Raw genomic sequence first — 11,104 nt, forward strand, 5'->3', positions numbered from 1 at the left:
ACAAAACTGTAGTGATCAAAACAGTATGGTATTCGCACAAAATAGACACATGGATCAATAGAACAAGACAGAAAACCCAGAAATAATTTCCAATGGTAAAAAGTATCTTCAACAAATGGTGTTGGGAAAACTGGACACCGATGTGCAAAAGAAAGAAACTGGGCCACTTTCTTACACCATACAACAAAATAAATTCAAAATGGATTGATTATTTTTTTAACTGGCATTGTTTATTTTTTTATTATTTCTAAGGGTTTGTTATATATTCTAAGTACTTATCCATTGTTAGTTATATGCACTTTGTATATCTACTACCACTCTGGCTTACATTTTAATGCTCCTTTGATGTTCTTTAATGTTTTTGAGTTTTATTATATTTTAATTTATTTAATTTTCCTTTGTTGCTATAAAGATATTCTATGGCATTGTTTTTTTTTTTAAAAAAGCTCTGCTGTTTTTCCTTACAAACATAGGTATTTTATTTACTTAGAATTGTGATTTAGGCATGGTGTATGCTGAGTATTTATTTTTCCACATGTATATTGTTCTAGCACCACTTGTTTAATAAACATAAATGATAAATAAATAGGTAAAAATATCTTATCATATCTTCACTTGATCTTAGCCAAAAGGCCGAGAAGCGATCTTATCATATCTTTACACCAGTGGAACTTCTGTCCATAAATCAAGTGTCATTCCATCAGCATATGAAACAAACTGTCTGGATGTTATAATCTTCTCTATTAATCTATTGGGCCCAATACTGAACTCACCATTTTAATTATCTCAACTTTATAATAGTCTTGTTTACAAGTGTATATAGCCTTGATATCTGAAAAATTTTATTTGTCCTATCATATTCTTTTTCAACATTATCCAGACTATTATTTTCCTTTGAATTTCCAAAATTTGTTGTTGCTATTAGTAGAATCTTTTTTATTCTGAGAAAGAACCCCAAAAACATATTTTTTTTTCTAACCACACATCAGGAAGGGGATGGGGAGGGGTACAACCATCCAGCCCCAACCCCAGTCCTTGTGGTTTTGGCAGCAATAGAGGGTGTGGGGTGATGGCTCCCAAAACAAAAATTGTGTGTATGTATAGGAAGAAGGGCACAAAGCAGTAGGGAGAGGTGGGGGAAAGGGAGAGATGAGGTCAGCAATGGGACCCCATACATGGGAGAAGTTTCAAAACATTATTTCTTTTTTTAATTTTAATTTTTTTCTAAATTCTATTAGTTAACATATATGGTAAAATTGGTTTCTGATATAGAATTTATTGACCCATCCCTTACATATAATACCTAGTTACAGTCATATTGTCAAGTGCCCTCCTTAATACCCATCACCCATGTAGCCCATTAAGCACCCATTCCTGTCCATCAACTCTCAGGTTTTTCTTTATACTTAATAGTCTCTTATGGTTTGCTTCCCCCACCCCCTTTTTTGTATTTTGTCCCTTCACCTATGTTCATCTGTTTTGTTTCTTAAATTCTAAACATGAGTGAAATAATATGGTATTTTTCTTTCTCTGACTGAATCATTTTGCTTAGTATAATACACTTTCTTTAGCTCCACCCACTTCAAAAAATGTGATATGTATATATATGTATATATACATGTATATAAACATATATATACATATATATACATATATATATACATATGTATATATGTTTATATACATGTATATATATGTATATATATGTATATATGTATATACATATATATGTATATATATGTATATATATATACATATCACATTTTTATGTGATATGTATATATATATATTTACATTTTATATATATATAAAATTTATATTTATACATTTATAAATTTACATTTATTATAAATAAATTTATTATAAATAAATAAATTTACATTTATTTATTACATTTATATTATATATATATATATATAAATTCCTATATATATATTAAAGAGAGAGGGCACAAGTGAATGAGGGGTAGAGAGAGAGGAGGGAGAGATTGAGAAGCAGGAGTCACTGAAGCAGAGCTCATGCTCACTTGAAGCGGGCCTTGAGCTCACCCAATGCAGGGCTGAACTCATGAACCATGAGATAATGATCTAAGCCGAAGTCAGATGCTTACAAGACTGAGCCACCCAGTTGCCCCAATATATCACATTTATTTATCCATTTATCAATCGATGCACAACATTTGGGAACTTTCCATAATTTGGCTATTGGCTATTTGGCTAATGCTCTTATAAACATCGGGGTGTCTGTATCTCTTAACACCATTTTTTTTGTATTGTTGGGTAAAGTCCTAATAGTGCAATTGCTAGGTTATAGGGTAGTTCTATCTCTACCTTTTTTGAAACCTCCATCCTGTTTTCCAGAGTGGCTGCACCAGTTTGCATTCTGACATGCAGTGTAACCAGGTTCCTCTTTCTCTGCCTCCTCATCAACATTTGCGGTTTCCTGCCAGGTTAATATTAGCCATTCTGACAGGTGTGAGGTGATATCTCACTGTAGTTTTGATTTGCATTTCCCTGATGTTGAGTGATATTGAGTATCTTTTCATGTGTCTGTTAGCCATCTGTATGACTTCCTTGGAAAAATGCCTGTTCATATCTTCTGCCCATTTCTTCACTGGATTATTTGTTTTTGGGGTGTTGAGTTTGATAAGTTCTTTATGAATTTTGGATACTAACCATTTACCACATATATCATTTACAAATATCTTCTCCAATACTGTAGGTTGTCTTTTGGTTTCATTGATTGTTTCCTTCACTGTGCAGAAATACTTATCTTTATGGAGTCCCAATAGTTCAATTTTGATTTGGTTCCCTTGCCTTCTGGAGACATTTCTAGTAATAAGTTGCAGCAGCCAAGGTCAAAGAGATGGTTTCTGGTGTTTTCCTCTAGGATTTGATGGTTTCCTTTATCACATTTAAGATTTTCATTCATTTTGGATGTATTTTTTTGTATGGTGTAAGAAAGTGGTCCAGTTCTATTATTCTACATGTCGCTGTTCGGTTTTCCCAGCACCATTTGTTGAAGAAACTGTATTTTTTTCCATTGGCTATTCTTTCCTGCTTTGCTGAAGATTAGTTGACCATATAGTTTTGGGTCCATTTATGGGTTTTCTATTTTGTTCCATTGATCTATGTGCCTGTTATTTTGCCAGTACCATACTGTTTTGATCTCTCCACCTTTGTAATATAACTGGAAGTCCAGAATTGTGATGCCTCCAGCTTTGCTTTTCTTTTTCAAGTTTCCTTTGTCTATTAAGGGTATTTGTTGTTCCATACAAATTTTAGGATTGTTTGTTCTATCCCTGTAAAAAATACTGGTGGTACTTTGATAGGGATTGTATTAAATGTGTGGATTGCTTTGGGTAGTATAGATATTTTGAAAATATTTATTCTCTCAATCCAGGAGTATTAAATATTTTTCTTATTTTTTGTGTCACCTTCAAATACTTTCATAAGTATTGTATAGTTTTCAGAATACATATCTTTTACATCTTTAATTCTGTTTATTCCTAGTTATCTTATGAATTTTGATACATTTCTAAATGGGATTAATTCTTCGATTTCTCTTTCCACTGCTTCATTATTTGTATACAGAAATTCAACAGATTTCTGTACATTGATTTTATATACTGAAACTTTGCTGAATTCTTATATTAGTTTTAGTAATTTTTGGTGCAGTCTTTCAGGTTTTATACATAGAATTTCATGTTTTCTATGAATAGTGTAAGTCTCACTTCTTCCTTGCTGATTTAGATGCTTTTTATTATTTTTTTGTTGTTTGATTGCTGAGGCTAGAGTTTCCAGTACTATATTAAATAAAAATGGTAAGAATCAATGTCCCTTTATTGTTATCGACTGTAGAAGAAAATCTCTCAGTTATTCTCCATTGAAGATGATATCAGCTGTGGGTCTTTTGCACATGGCCATTATGATGTTGAAGTATGCTCCTTCTATTCCTACTTTGTTGAGGGTTTTTACCAAGAATGGATGCTGTATTTTGTCAAATGCTTTTTCTGCATTTATTTACAGGATCATGTTTGTTATCCTTTTTTTTAATGTTGTATATCACCTTGATTTGTGAATATTGAACCAGCCCTGCAACACAGGAATAAATCTCAATTGCTCATGGTGAATGCATTATTTTAATGTACTGTTGGGTTCAACTTACTAGTACCTTGTTGATAATTTTTTTCTTCAATGTTCATGAAGGATATTTGTCTTTAATTCTCCTTTTTAGTGGGGTCGTTGGTCTCAGCATCAACCTAATGCTGACCTCATAGAATGAGCTTAGAAACGTTTCTTCCATTTTTATTTTTGGAACAGTTTGGGATGAATAGGTATTAACTCTTCTTTAAATGTCTGGTAAAACTCCCCTGTGAAATCCTATGGCGCTGGACTCGTATTTGTTGGGAGATTTTTGATTACTGATTCAATTTTTTGCTGGTTATGTGTCTGTTCAAGTTTTCTATTTATTCCTGTTTCAGTTTTTGTAGTTTGTATGTTTCTAGGAATTTATCCATTTATTCCAGATTGCCCAGTTTGTTGGCATATAATTTTGAATAATATTCTCTTATAATTGTTTTTATTTCTCTGGTGTAGGTTGTGATCATTCTTCTCCCATTAATGATTTTATTTACTCGTCTCTCTCTCTCTCTCTCTCTCAAGATCTGTCTAGGGGTTTATCAATTTTGTTAATTTTTCAAAGAACCAGCTCTCAGTTTCATTGGTCTATTCTACTGTTTTTTCTTTTTGTTTCTATATCATTTATTTCTGCTCTAATCTTTGTAATTTCCCTTCTGCTGGTTTGGGGCTTCATTTGCTGTTCCTGTTATAGTTACTTTGGTGTAAGGTTAGGTTTTGTATCTAAGACTTTTCTTGCTTCTTGAAGTAGTGTCATATTGTTATATACTTCCCTCTTACGACTGCCCTTGTTGCATCCCAAACGTTTTGGACTCCCATATTTTCATATTAATTTGCTTCCATGTACTTTTTTTTTAATTTCTTCCTTACTTTCTCGGTTGACTCATCCATTTTTTAGTATGATGTTCTTTAACTTCCATGTATTTGAGGGCTTTCCAAATTTTTTCTTGTGGCTGACCTCACGTTTCATTAGCATTGTGTATGAAAACTTACATGGCATGATCTCAATTTTTTATCCATTTTGAGGCCGGATTTTTGGCACAATTTGTGATATATTCTGCAGAATGCTCCATGTGCACTCTAAAAGAATGAATATTCTGCTGCTTTAAGATGAGGTGGTTTTTATATGTCTGTTAAGTCCATCTGGTCACTGTGCCATTCAAAGCCATGGTTTCCCTATTGATTTTCTTCTTAGATGAACTGTCCTTTGCTGTAAGTGGGGTGTTAAAGACCCCTACTATTACTGTATTATTATAAATAAGTTTTTTATGTTTGTGATTAATTGACATATATATTTGTGTGTTCTCAAGTTGGTGGGCATAAATATTTACAATTGTTGGATTTTTTGTTGTTGTTGGATAGATCCCTTAATAATGATACAGTGCCCTTCTTCATCTCTTATTACAGTTTTGGTTTCATGTTTATTTATTTCTGAAGAGAAAGAGAGAGAGAGAGAGAGCGCGCTCACGAACAAGGGAGGGACAGAGATATAGGGAGACACAGGATCCGAAGCAGGCTCCAGTCTCCAAGCTGTCAGCACAGAGCCCGATGTGGGGCTCAAACTCACGAACCATGAGATCATGACTCGAGCTGAAGTCAGAAACTCAACTGACTGAGCCACTCAGGCACCCCTACAGTTTTGGTTTAAAATCCAGTTTGTCTTATATAAGTATGGCTACTCCAGCTTTCTTTACCTATGAATTAGCATATTAAAATTTTCCCCATCCCCTCACTTTCAATCTGCAGGTGTCTTTAGGTCTCAAATGAGTCTCTTATAGGCAGAATATAGATGGGTTTTGTTTTGTTTTTTTTCTTTCATCCATTCTGATAACCTATGTCTTTTAATTGGAACATTTAGTCCATTTTTATTCAGAGTGATTATTGATAGATATGTATTTACTGTCATTGGAATACCTGTAAATTTAGTGTTTCTGGATATGTTTCCTATTCCTTTCCAGTCTTTGTTGCTTTTGGTTTTTCTTTCCCATTCAAAGTCTCTTTTAATATTTCTTGCAAGGTTGGTTTAGTGTTCACGAAATCCTTTAGTGTTGTCTGGGAAACTCTTTATCTATCCTTCTATACTGGATAGAGTAATCTTGGCTGCATATTTTTCCCATTCAGCATGTTGAATATATCGTGTAACTCCCTTCTGGCCTGCCTAGTCTTTAGAAAGATCTGGTGTGGAACTAATTTGTTACCCTTGTAAGTTAAAGAATTTCCCCCCCTTGCTTCTCCCATGATTCTTTCTTTGTCTGTGTTTTTTGCAAATTTTACTATGACATATCTTGGTGTTGGCCATCTTTTGTTGATTTTGATGAGAGTTCTCCATGCATCCTTAATTTCCATTTCTGTTTCCTTTCCCAGATTAAGAAAATTTTCAGCCACAATTTACTCAAGTAAACCTTCTGCCTTCTTTTCCATCTCTTCTTCTGGGACTCCTACGAGTAGAATGTTATTGCACTTTATGGAATAGCTGAGTTCCCTGAGTCTACATTCGTTATCCAATATTTTTCTTTCCCTCTTATTGACAGCTTCAATATTTTCATAATTTTCTTTTTATTATCACGTATACATTGCTCTGCTTCGTTCATCCTTGTGGTCATTATAACACTATTCTTTTTTTTTTCAGTATATGAAGTTTATTGTCAAATTGGTTTCCATACAACACCCAGTGCTCATCACAAAAGGTGCCCTCCTCAATACCCATCACGCACCCTCCCCTCCCTAACACCCTCCATGAACCCTCAGTTTGTTCTCAGTTTTTAACAGTCCCTTATGCTTTGGCTCACTCCCACTCTAACCTTTTTCTTTTTTTCCTTCCCCTCCACTATGGGTTTCTGTTAAGTTTCTCAGGATCCACATAAGAGTGAAAACATATGGTATCTGTCTTTCTCTGTATGGCTTATTTCACTTAGCATCACACTCTCCTGTTCCATCCACGTTGCTACAAGGGACCATATTTCATGCTTTCTCATTGCCACGTAGTACTCCATTGTGTATATAAACCACAATTTCTTTATCCATTCATCAGTTGATGGACATTTAGGCTTTTTCCATAAATTGGCTATTGTTGAGAGTGCTGCTATAAACATTGGGGTACAAGTGCCCCTCCGCATCAGTACTCCTGTATCCCTTGGGTAAATTCTTAGCACTGCTATTGCTGGATCATGGGGTAGGTCTATTTTTAATTTTTTGAGGAACCTCCACACTGTTTTCCAGAGTGGTTGCACCAATTTTCATTCCCACCAACAGTGCAAGAGGGTTCCCGTTTCTCCACATCCTCTCCAGCATCTATAGTCTCCTGATTTGTTCATTTTGGCCACTCTGACTGGCGTGAGGTGATATCTGAGTGTGGTTTGAATTTGTATTTCCCTGATGAGGAGCGACGTTGAGCATCTTTTCATGTGCCTGTTGGCCATCCGGATGTCTTCTTTAGAGAAATGTCTATTCATGTTTTCTGCCCATTTCTTCACTGGGTTATTTGTTTTTCGGGTGTGGAGTTTGGTGAGCTCTTTATGGATTTTGGATACTAGCCCTTTGTCCAATATGTCATTTGCAAATATCTTTTCCCATTCCGTTGGTTGCCTTTTAGCTTTGTTGGTTGTTTCCTTTGCTGTGCAGAAGATTTTATCTTCATAAGGTCCCAGTAATTCATTTTTGCTTTTAATTCCCTTACCTTTGGGGATGTGTCAACTAAGAAATTGCTACGGCTGAGGTCAGAGAGGTCTTTTCCTGCTCTCTCCTCTGGGATTTTGATGGTCTCCTGTCTTACATTCAGGTCCTTTATCCATTTTGAGTTTATTTTTGTGAATGGTGTGAGAAAGTGGTCCAGTTTCAACATTCTGCATGTTGCTGTCCAGTTCTCCCAGCACCATTTGTTAAAGAGACTGTCTTTTTTCCATTGGATATTCTTTCCTGCTTTGTCAAAGATGAGTTGGCCATACGTTTGTGGGTCTAGTTCTGGGGTTTCTATTCTATTCCACTGGTCTATGTGTCTGTTTTTGTGCCAATACCATGCTGTCTTGATGATGACAGCTTTGAAGTAGGCTAAAGTCTGGGATTGTGATGCCTCCTGCTTTGGTCTTCTTCTTCAAAATTACTTTGGCTATTCGGGGCCTTTTGTGGTTCCATATGAATTTTAGGATTGCTTGTTCTAGTTTCGAGAAGAATGCTGGTGCAACTTTGATTGGGATTGCATTGAATGTGTAGATAGCTTTGGGTAGTATTGACATTTCGACAATATTTATTCTTCCAATCCATGAGCAGGGAATGTCTTTCCATTTATTTGTATCTTCTTCAATTTCCTTCATAAGCTTTCTATAGTTTTCAGCATACAGATCTTTTACATCTTTGGTTAGATTTATTCCTAGGTATTTTATGTTTCTTGGTGCAATTGTGAATGGGATCAGTGTCTTTATTTGTCTTTCTGTTGCTTCAATATTAGTGTATAAGAATGCAACTGATTTCTGTACATTGATTTTGTACCCTGCAACTTTGCTTAAGTCATGTATCAGTTCTAGTAGACTTTTGGTGGAGTCTATCGGATTTTCCATGTATAATATCATGTCATCTGCAAAAAGCGAAAGCTTGACTTCATCTTTGCCAATTTTGATGCCTTGTATTTCCTTTTGTTGTCTGATTGCTGATGCTAGAACTTCCAACACTATGTTAAACAACAGCGGTGAGAGTGGGCATCCCTGTCCTGTTCCTGATCTCAGGGGAAAAGCTCTCAGTTTTTCCCCATTGAGGATGATGTTAGCTGTGGGCTTTTCATGCATGGCTTTTATGATCTTTAAGTATGTTCCTTCTATCCCGACTTTCTCAAGGGTTTTTATTAAGAAATGGTGCTGGATTTTGTCAAAGGCCTTTTCTGCATCGATTGACAGGATCATATGGTTCTTCTCTTTTTTTTTGTTAATGTGATGTATCACGTTGATCGATTTGCGAATGTTGAACCAGCCCTGCATCCCAGGAATGAATCCCACTTGATCATGGTGAATAATTCTTTTTATATGCTGTTGAATTCGATTTGCTAGTATCTTATTGAGAATTTTTGCATCCATATTCATCAGGGATATAGGCCTGTAGTTCTCTTTTTTTACTGGGTCTCTGTCTGGTTTAGGAATCAAAGTGACACTGGCTTCATAGAATGAGTCTGGAAATTTTGCTTCCCTTTCTATTTCTTGGAATAGCTTGAGAAGGATAGGTATTATCTCTGCTTTAAACGTCTGGTAGAACTCCCCTGGGAAGCCATCTGGTCCTGGACTCTTATTTGTTGGGAGATTTTTGATGACTGATTCAATTTCTTCACTGGTTATGGGTCTGTTCAAGCTTTCTATTTCCTCCTGATTGAGTTTTGGAAGCGTGTGGGTGTTTAGGAATTTGTCCATTTCTTCCAGGTTGTCCAGTTAGTTCGCATATAAATTTTCATAGTATTCCCTGATAATTGCTTGTATCTCTGAGGGATTGTTTGTAATAATTCCATTTTCATTCATGATTTTATCTATTTGCGTCATCTCCCTTTTCTTTTTGAGAAGCCTGGCTAGAAGTTTGTCAATTTTGTTTATTTTTTCAAAAAACGAACTCTTGATCTGCTATACAGTTTTTTTTAGATTCTATATTGTTTACTTCTGTTCTGATCTTTATTAGTTCTCTTCTTCTACTGGGTTTAGGCTGTCTTTGCTGTTCTGCTTCTATTTCCTTTAGGTTTGCTGTTAGATTTTGTATTTGGGATTTTTCTTGTTTCTTGAGATAGGCCTGGATTGCAATGTATTTTCCTCTCAGGACTGCCTTCGCTGCATCCCAAAGCATTTGGATTGTTGTATTTTCATTTTCGTTTGTTTCCATATATTTTTAAATTTCTTCTCTAATTGCCTGGTTGACCCACTCGTTCGTTAGTAGGGTGTTCTTTAACCTCCATGCTTTTGGAGGTTTTCCAGACTTTTTCCTGTGGTTGATTTCAAGCTTCATAGCATTGTGGTCTGAAAGTATGCATGGTATAATTTCAATTCTTGTAAACTTATGAAGGGCTGTTTTGTGACCCAGTATGTGATCTATCTTGGAGAATGTTCCATGTGCACTCGAGAAGAAAGTATATTCTGTTGCTTTGGGATGCAGAGTTCTATGTATATCCGTCAAGTCCATCTGATCCAATGTATCATTCAGGGCCCTTGTTTCTTTATTGACCGTGTATCTAGATGATCTATCCATTTCTGTATGTGGAGTGTTAAAGTCCCTGCAATTACCACATTCTTATCAATAAGGTTGCTTATGTTTGTGATTAATTGTTTTATATATTTGGGGGCTTCCGTATTTGGTGCATAGACATTTATAACTGTTAGCTCTTCCTGATGGAGAGACCCTGTAATTATTATATAATGCCCTTCTTCATCTCTTGTTACAGCCTTTAATTTAAAGTCTAGTTTGTCTGATATAAGTATGGCTACTCCAGCTTTCTTTTGGCTTCCAGTAGCATGATAAATCGTTCTCCATCCCCTCACTCTCAATCTGAAGGTGTCCTCAGGTCTAAAATGAGTCTCTTGTAGACAGCAAATAGATGGTCTTGTTTTTTTTATCCATTCTGATACCCTATGTCTTTTGGTTGGCACATTTAGTCCATTTACATTCAGTGTTATTATAGAAAGATATGGGTTTAGATTTTTTGTGATGTCCGTAGTTTTCATGCTTGTACCGATATCTCTGGTACTTTTTTCTCACAGGATCCCTCTTAGGATCTCTTGTAGGACTGGTTTAGTGGTGACGAATTCCTTCAGTTTTTGTTTGAGAGGACCTTTATCTCTCGTATTCTAAATGACAGACTTGCTGGGTAGAGGATTCTCGGCTGCATATTTTTTTCTCTTCATCACATTGAAGATCTCCTGCCTTGCCTTTCTGGCCTGCCAAGTTTCAGTAGAGAGATCGGTCACGAGTGTTATAGCTCTCCCTTTCTATCTTAGAGCACATTT

At 35.6% G+C, this 11,104-nt stretch overlaps 1 pseudogene; it reads right to left on the minus strand.

Annotated features, from left to right (window-relative positions):
* Positions 1–505: 505 nt before the first annotated feature.
* LOC128774038 (U2 spliceosomal RNA) lies at positions 506–645 on the minus strand (annotated as a pseudogene).
* Positions 646–11,104: the final 10,459 nt, after the last annotated feature.

Source organism: Panthera pardus, unplaced genomic scaffold (assembly GCF_024362965.1).
Source record: "Panthera pardus isolate Hobbes unplaced genomic scaffold, ASM2436296v1 HiC_scaffold_27, whole genome shotgun sequence".
NCBI classification, from domain to species: domain Eukaryota; kingdom Metazoa; phylum Chordata; class Mammalia; order Carnivora; family Felidae; genus Panthera; species Panthera pardus.